Source organism: Arvicola amphibius, chromosome 13, assembly GCF_903992535.2.
Source record: "Arvicola amphibius chromosome 13, mArvAmp1.2, whole genome shotgun sequence".
NCBI classification, from domain to species: Eukaryota; Metazoa; Chordata; class Mammalia; order Rodentia; family Cricetidae; genus Arvicola; species Arvicola amphibius.
This window is the reverse complement of record NC_052059.1, coordinates 54,594,777-54,602,042: the sequence shown is the minus strand read 5'-3', so window position 1 is coordinate 54,602,042 and position 7,266 is coordinate 54,594,777.

The following is a 7,266-nucleotide window of genomic DNA, read 5'->3' as shown; positions in this document are numbered from 1 at the left end:
TATCTCTCCCTCCCAGGGATATTCATGTGTCTCCCATAGTCCCTCCCTTTTACCTAACCTCTCTGAGTCTGCAGATTGTAACTTGGTTATCATTTAGTTAATGGCAATATCCACATATCAGTGAATACATACTATATATGTATCTTTCTGTGTCTGGGTCACTTCACTCAGTATGATTCTTTTTATAGCTCTATCAATTTTCCTGAAAATTTCATGATGTCATTTTTTAAGCTGAATATTATTCCATTGTGTAAATAAATGTACCACAGTTTCTTTATCCATTCTTTTGTTGAAGAACATCTATGTTGTTTCCAATTTCTGGCTATTATGACTAGAGCAGCAATGAGCATGGTTGAGCAAGTGTCCTTGAGGTAGGATGAAGTGTCCTTGGGGTGTATATCCAAGGGTGGTATAGCTGGAACTTGAAGTAGATTGATTCCCAACTTTCTGAGGCGCCATCATATTGATTTCTATAGTGACTGTTCAAGCTTACACTCCCACCAGTAAGGGAGGAATGTGACCTTTGCTCCACATCTTGCCAGCATGATCTGTCACTTGTTTTATTGATCTTAGCCATTCTGACAGATGTAAGATGAAATCTCAAAGTAGTTTTGACGTGCATTTCCCCGATGCACTTCTTTGCATGTTCCTCAGCCATTTGGGTTTCCTCTATTGAGAATTCTGTTTATAATCTGTACCCTATTTTTTATCCTGTCCAGCGGGACATGAACGGAGGGTCCCTGATAAACCTGGAGGAGGAAGAGGAATGGAGGGGACAAGAGACTTGAGAAATGACTATAAGACAGGCTTTCTGATTGAGCTGCAAATTTTATTTTTATAACAGGCAGCAGGGAAGGTAGGGTGTCAGTAAAGTCTGGTCTGCTGGAATTCAGAGAGAAAGAGATATTAACTAACAAAGAAAATGCTAATTGTTTCTAAAGCCTGGAGCCTGCAGGTCTTGCAGGGAGACAAGATACTAGGTTAATTTCCTAGGTCCAGAACTAGCCCTGCAGAGGTGAATATTTTTTTAACTTGTGAGCGTAAGATGGCTATAAACAAAATACTGGTCTTTGCTTCTGGAAATTTTTAATTGAATTGTTTTTTAATATCTAGTTTCTTGAGCTTTTTAAATATGTTTTGGATATTAGTCCTCTATTGGATGTGGAGTTGGTGAAAATCTTTTTCCATTCTGTAAATTATGGTGTCCTTTACATTACAGAAGCTTTTCAGTTTCATGAGGTCCCATTTATTAATTATTGATCTTAGTTCCTGAGCTAATGGTACTCTGTTCAGAAAGTCTTCTCTAGTGCCAATGAGTTCAAGGCTATTCCCCACTTTCTCTTCAGTCAGGTTCAGTGCATTTGGTTTTATGTTGAGTTATGTCTCTTGAGTTCCTAATCTTTCCAGGACTTTTGTTATGAAATGGTGTCAGATTTTGTCAAAAGCTTTTTCTGCATATGGTGAGATGATCATATGGTTTTCATCTTTCAGTTTGTTTACATGGTGTATTACATTTGTTGGGTTACGTATGTTGAAGCATACCTGAATCTCTGGGATGAAGTTTATTTGATCATGGTGAATGATCTTTTTGATGTGTTGTTTGATTCAGTTTGCATGCATTTTATTGAGTTTTTTGCATCTATAAGGGAAATTGGTCTGTAATTCTTTCTTTGTTGGGTCTTTGTGTAGTTTGGGTATCAGGGTAACCATGATCTCATAAAATGATTTGGACAATGTTCCTTCTATTTCCATTTAGTGGAATAATTTGAGTAGTATTGGGGTTAACCCTTCTTTGAAAGTCTGGTAGAATTCTGTGTAGTGGGAGCTGCTTTCTGTGGATTCAGTTATCCACGTTGGGCGCCATTCTGTAGTGATTGGGAGCGGTGGGCTGCATCCCCGCCCGGCTCCCAGCCACCTGGCTAGCTTATGCCTCAAAATAACAACACACAAACTGCATTCATTTAAACACTGCCTGGCCCATTAGTTCCAGCCTCTTACTCACATCCTGATTAACCCATATCTAATAATCTGTGTAGCACCACGAAGTGGTGTCTTACCAAGAAGATTCTAGCGTACGTCCATCTTGGGCCAGAGCTTCATCGCGTCTGTCTCACTGAGGAGAGGCATGGCATCTGACTGAGCCATCTACCTCACTTCCTTCTTCCTGTTCTGTCTACTCCACCCACCTAAGGGCTGGCCTATTAAATGGGCCACAGCAGTTTCTTTATTAACAAATGAAATTAACACAATCAGAAGACTCTCCCACATCATTTCTGTGCTAAAACCATAAGGCCCTGGACTTTTTTTGGTTGTGAGACTTTTAAAGACTGCTTCTATTTCACTAGACATTATAGGTCTGTTTAAATTGCCTATCTGATATTTATTTAATTTTGGTAAGTGGTACCTATTGAGAAAATTATCCATTTATTAGAGGTTTTCCAATTTGGTGGAGTATAGGTTTTTAAAAATATGACCTTTCAATTCTCTGAATTTCCTTGGTATCTGTTGTTATGGCCCCTTTTCATTTCTGATTTTGGAAATCTGAATATTCTCTCTTTGCCCTTTAATTAAATTGGATAATCATTTGTCAAACTTACTCATTTTCTCAAAAAAACCCCAACTCTTTGTTTCATTGCTTCTTTGTATTGTTCTTTGTTTCTATTCTTACTGATTTCAGCCCTGAGTTTGATTATTTCTGGTCATCTACTGTTTTGGGGTGTGATTTCTTTTTGTTCTAGAACTTTCAGGTGTAATGTTAAGTTGCTAGTATGAAATTTCTCCAGTTTTTTTTTTTAATGTAGGCACTTAGTGCTATGAACTTGCCTCTTAGACTCCCTTTCATTGTGTCCTGTAAGTTTGGGTAATGCTGTGTTTGCATTTTCATTCAATCATAGAAAGTCTTTCTGCATTTCTATCTTGGCACATTTTTCAATTAGTTGAGTTGTTCTGTTTCTATAAGACTGTAAGATTCTGTTGTTTCTTGTTGGTATCCAACTATAATCCCTAGTGATCTGATAGGATTGGGGTGTTATTTCTATTTTCTTATATCTGTTGAGACTTGCTTTGTGTGAATGTATGGTCGATTTTGTAGAAAGCTCCATGAGGTGCAGAGAAGAAGATATTTTGTTTCTTTTTATGTCTGGATGAAATGTTCTGTAATGTTAGGTCTACTTGGTTTATAAAGTCGTTTAGCTCCAGTATGTCTGTTTAGTTTTGTCTGGGTGGCTGGTCTAAAGATGAGAGTGGGATACTGGAAGTCTTCCACTATCAATGTATCAAGCTATAATAGTGTTTCTTTTACAAACTTGAGTGTCCTGGTGTTTGGGAGCATAAATGTTAAGAATTGAAATGTCTTTCTGGGTGGATTTTTTCCCCCTTTGATGAGTATTTCATGTCCTTCCCTGTCTCTTCTGATTAGTTTTGGTTTGAAGTCCATTTTGTTAGTTATTTAAATAGCTACACTAGCTTGCTTCTTAGGTCCATTTACTTGGAATATCTTTTTCTAACCCTTTACCCTGAAGTAATGTCTAGCCTTGATTTTGAAGTGTGTTTCTTGTATGCAGCAGCAGGATAGATCTTTTTTCCCATTCATTCTGTTAATTTGTGTCTTTTTTATTGGGGGAATTGAGACCATTGATATTGAGAAATATCAATGATCATTGAGTCCTATTACTTTTTGTTGTTGTTGTTGTTGGTGGTGGTGGTGGTAGTGGGTATGTGTGTGTGTGTGTGTGTGTGTGAGAGAGAGAGAGAGAGAGAGAGAGAGAGAGGCAGAGACAGAGACAGAGACAGAGTTCATGTGTTTTCTTTCTTTTGATTTTATGGGTCTTAGATTGTTTATCTTTGTGTTTTCATGTGTATAGTTAACCTCTTTAGACTGAAGTTCTTTCTACTACCTTCTATGGGCTGGATTTGTAGATAAATATTGCTTAAATTTGGCTTTATTATGGAATATTATCTATGGTCATTGAAAGTTTTGCTGGGTATAATAGTCTGGGCTGGCATCTATAGTCTCTTAAGAGTCTGCAGCACATTTGTTCAGGTCCTTTGGACTTTTAGAGTCTCCATTGGGAAGTCAGGTGTAATTCTAATAGATCTGTCTTTACATATTACTTGGTCTTTTTCCTTTGCAACTTTAATATCTTCTTTGTTCTGTATGTTTAGCGTTTTGATAATTATGTGACAAGGGGACTTTCTTTCTAGTCCATTTTATTTGGTGGTCTAGATGCTTCTTGTGCTTTTATAGGCATCTCCTTTAGTTAGAAAATTTTTCTGCTCTGATTTTGTTGAAAGTATTTTCTGGGCCTTTGAACTGGCTTTTTTCTCTTTCCTCTATTATTTTTAGATCTGCTTTTTTTCATAGTGTCTCAGATTTCCTAGATGTCATATTTTGGGAGTTTCTCAGATCTAACATTTCCATTGACCAATGTATCCATTTCTTCTCATATCTTCAACACCTGTGATTCTCTCTTCCACATCTTGTATTCCGTTGGTGATACTTGCTTGCCTTTGTGGTTCCTGCTCAAATTTCTAAATTTTTCACTTCCAGATTTCTGTCAGTTTGGGTTTTCTTTACTGATTCTATTTCCATGTTCAGGTCTTAAAGAGTTTTATTCATTTCCTTACACTGTTTATGTTTCCCTGGATTTCCTTAAAGGATTTATTCATTTCTTCTTTAAGGACCTCTATCATCTCTATACAGGCTGTTTTAAGGTAATTTTTGTGTACTTCAGCTATGTTGAAATACCACCTGCTGTGGTAGAGTTACTAGGCTCCTGTGGAGACACGAAGTCCTGGTTGTCATTGTTTTTATACTACAACTAGGCCTCTGGGATTGGGATGACAAAGTTCTGGGTGCTGATATCTGGTTTTGTCTTTGTTGGGCAGTCGTTTTGTCTCTCTCCGGATTTAGGGGAGTGTGACGGCTGTTCTGTTGCCTGGTAGGAAGATTTCCCTGGACCCTTTTCCAGGACACTTTTTCTGGCCTGCTCATTGGTGGGTTCCCAGGAAATGTCCACTGGTACTGGAGGCTGGGATACTAGGAGGGGTTGGGGGAAAGGAAGCTTGGAGGAGGAGATGTTTGTGATCCCTTGGGGACAGGGTTCAGAGAGGAAAGGGAGAAGAGCAGGAGTTCTGCTACTGAGCTGAGGATGAGACTGGGACTGGAGGAGCTGGAGAGGTGAAGATCTACAGTCAACCCCCCTACTTTCCTGGCAGGAGCGGCCCTTGGGTTAGCAGAGATTACCTGCAGGAACAATTGGAGATGTGTGTGTGGGAAATATAGCCAGGCTGGAAGAGATATCTATAGGAGAGTAGGCAGAGTCAGTGAGAAGTCATGTGGCCCATAGAGACAGATGCGCCGGAACCTTGCCGATAAGCCACAGCCACAGCCACATGGCAATACAAATTAATAGAAAAGAGTTAAGATGTAAAAGTTATCTAGAAATATGCATAAGCTAATAGGCCATGCAGTGTTGTAATTAATATTGTTTATGAGTATTTGGGTCTGAGCGGCCAGGGAACAAGCAGCCTCTATCAACAGTGGGGCGGGGCAGAGAGGGCTGCAGCTGGCAGGTGTTCTATTGCAGAGCTAGGGGTGAGTTTGGGGGATTGTATTTGGGGGAGAGGAGGAAGGGATTCAAGTCTTCAGCTGGCTTATTGACTTCCTTGGTCTGCTCAGCTGCTGTGTTCCCAGGGAGTGCTGCTGGTGTTGGAGGCTGGGACGATGGGATGAGTCAGGGGAAGGAAGGCTTGAGATATAATCTTTGGAATCCATTTGGGAAGGGGTGGGAGGAAAGGGAGACCAAGTAAACATTTGCTGGTTGATTTAAAACCTACTTGGCATAGACACAATATTCCAAAAAATAAAAATAAATAAATAACAATAATGCAAGAACTTAAGGCATGTATGGCTACAGCAACCAAGAATCCAAGACTGCAAAGACAGTGGGCAATTTCAGAATTTTATATTAATAACAGGAAAGACTTACCTGGTGGTCTTCAGAGCAGCATTTCTTACCTGTAATGCTGCTCACACTCCCTCTTCATGTCCTGGATCTGTGCGGGCTGCTGCTGCATGAGCAGGGGTCTGCTTTGTCCCGTTTATCTCTGAAAGGCTAGTGGGAGGATGCATCATACCCTATGATGCTGTGAAGGGGCCAGGAGAAAAGGCAAAACCAATCTCTTCTACCCAGCCATAAGACACCCTCCCACCCAAGAACCAGCCGTTCCCCCCACTCCAGGTACTTTCATCTCTGGACTCATTTTCTGAAAGTTTCTCATCAAATAAAGAGAACTCACAAGGCATAATTAGGGATGGATCTGTTTATCTTTTAAAATCCTGATTCGATTTATTCTCTTTATCTTATATGTGACTGTTGTGCCTGCACGTGTGTATGTGAGGTCAGAAGAGGGCATCAGATATCCTGGAACCACCATGTAGGTGCCAGGAACAGAACCTGGGTTTTCTGTAAAAGAAACAAGTGCTTTGAACCTCAGAACCATCTCCCTAGCCCTTGGCTATGTTCATTTTTAAGACCGAGTATTTCTGAGGTCCTTCTTTTAGAAGTCAAAGACATCAGACACGCTGTTCGGTACATGGATGGGGGGTTATGTAGGAGGTGGTTCACAGAGGAAGAATTCTAAACAGTCTCAATGCTCCGCATGCAAATGCATCCACACCATGATCAAAGCTTGTGTGTATGTGCAGGGCTATGTGTGCGTGCTCACACGGAGAAACTTGAGCCCTTGTTCCTCAGCTGCTATCCACCTGATGTTCAAGACAGAAGTCACTGGGCCAGAACTCACCGAGTAGGCTAGGTTGGTCAGTCAGCAAGAGATATCTCTCCAATGCTGGGATTACAAGTGTTTGCCACCATGCCTAGGTTGTTTCTGGTTTGTGTTTGTTCTGGGGGGGATTGAACTAGGGTCCTCATACTTGAAAGGCAAGCACTTTACTGACTGAGCTATCTTCCCAGCCCTAAGCCATGATCAAATTTGAGGTTCACCATTAGTGACCCCAGAAGTCACTGACATCAAACAGAACTGCCTGAGAGTCAGAGTCTCTTCTTGCTGCCACCCAAATCAGTGGTGTAACTGCACTGTGGTCCAACAAGCGACCGTGAATCTACACAGCAAAAACATTAGGAGAGGATGGGCATGGTGGTGTGTGCCTCTGAACTCACTCCTCTGGAGGCTGAAAGAGGCAGGAGACCAGCCATGAGTTCGAGACCAGTATGGACTAGATGATGATTTCTGAGGTGAGAC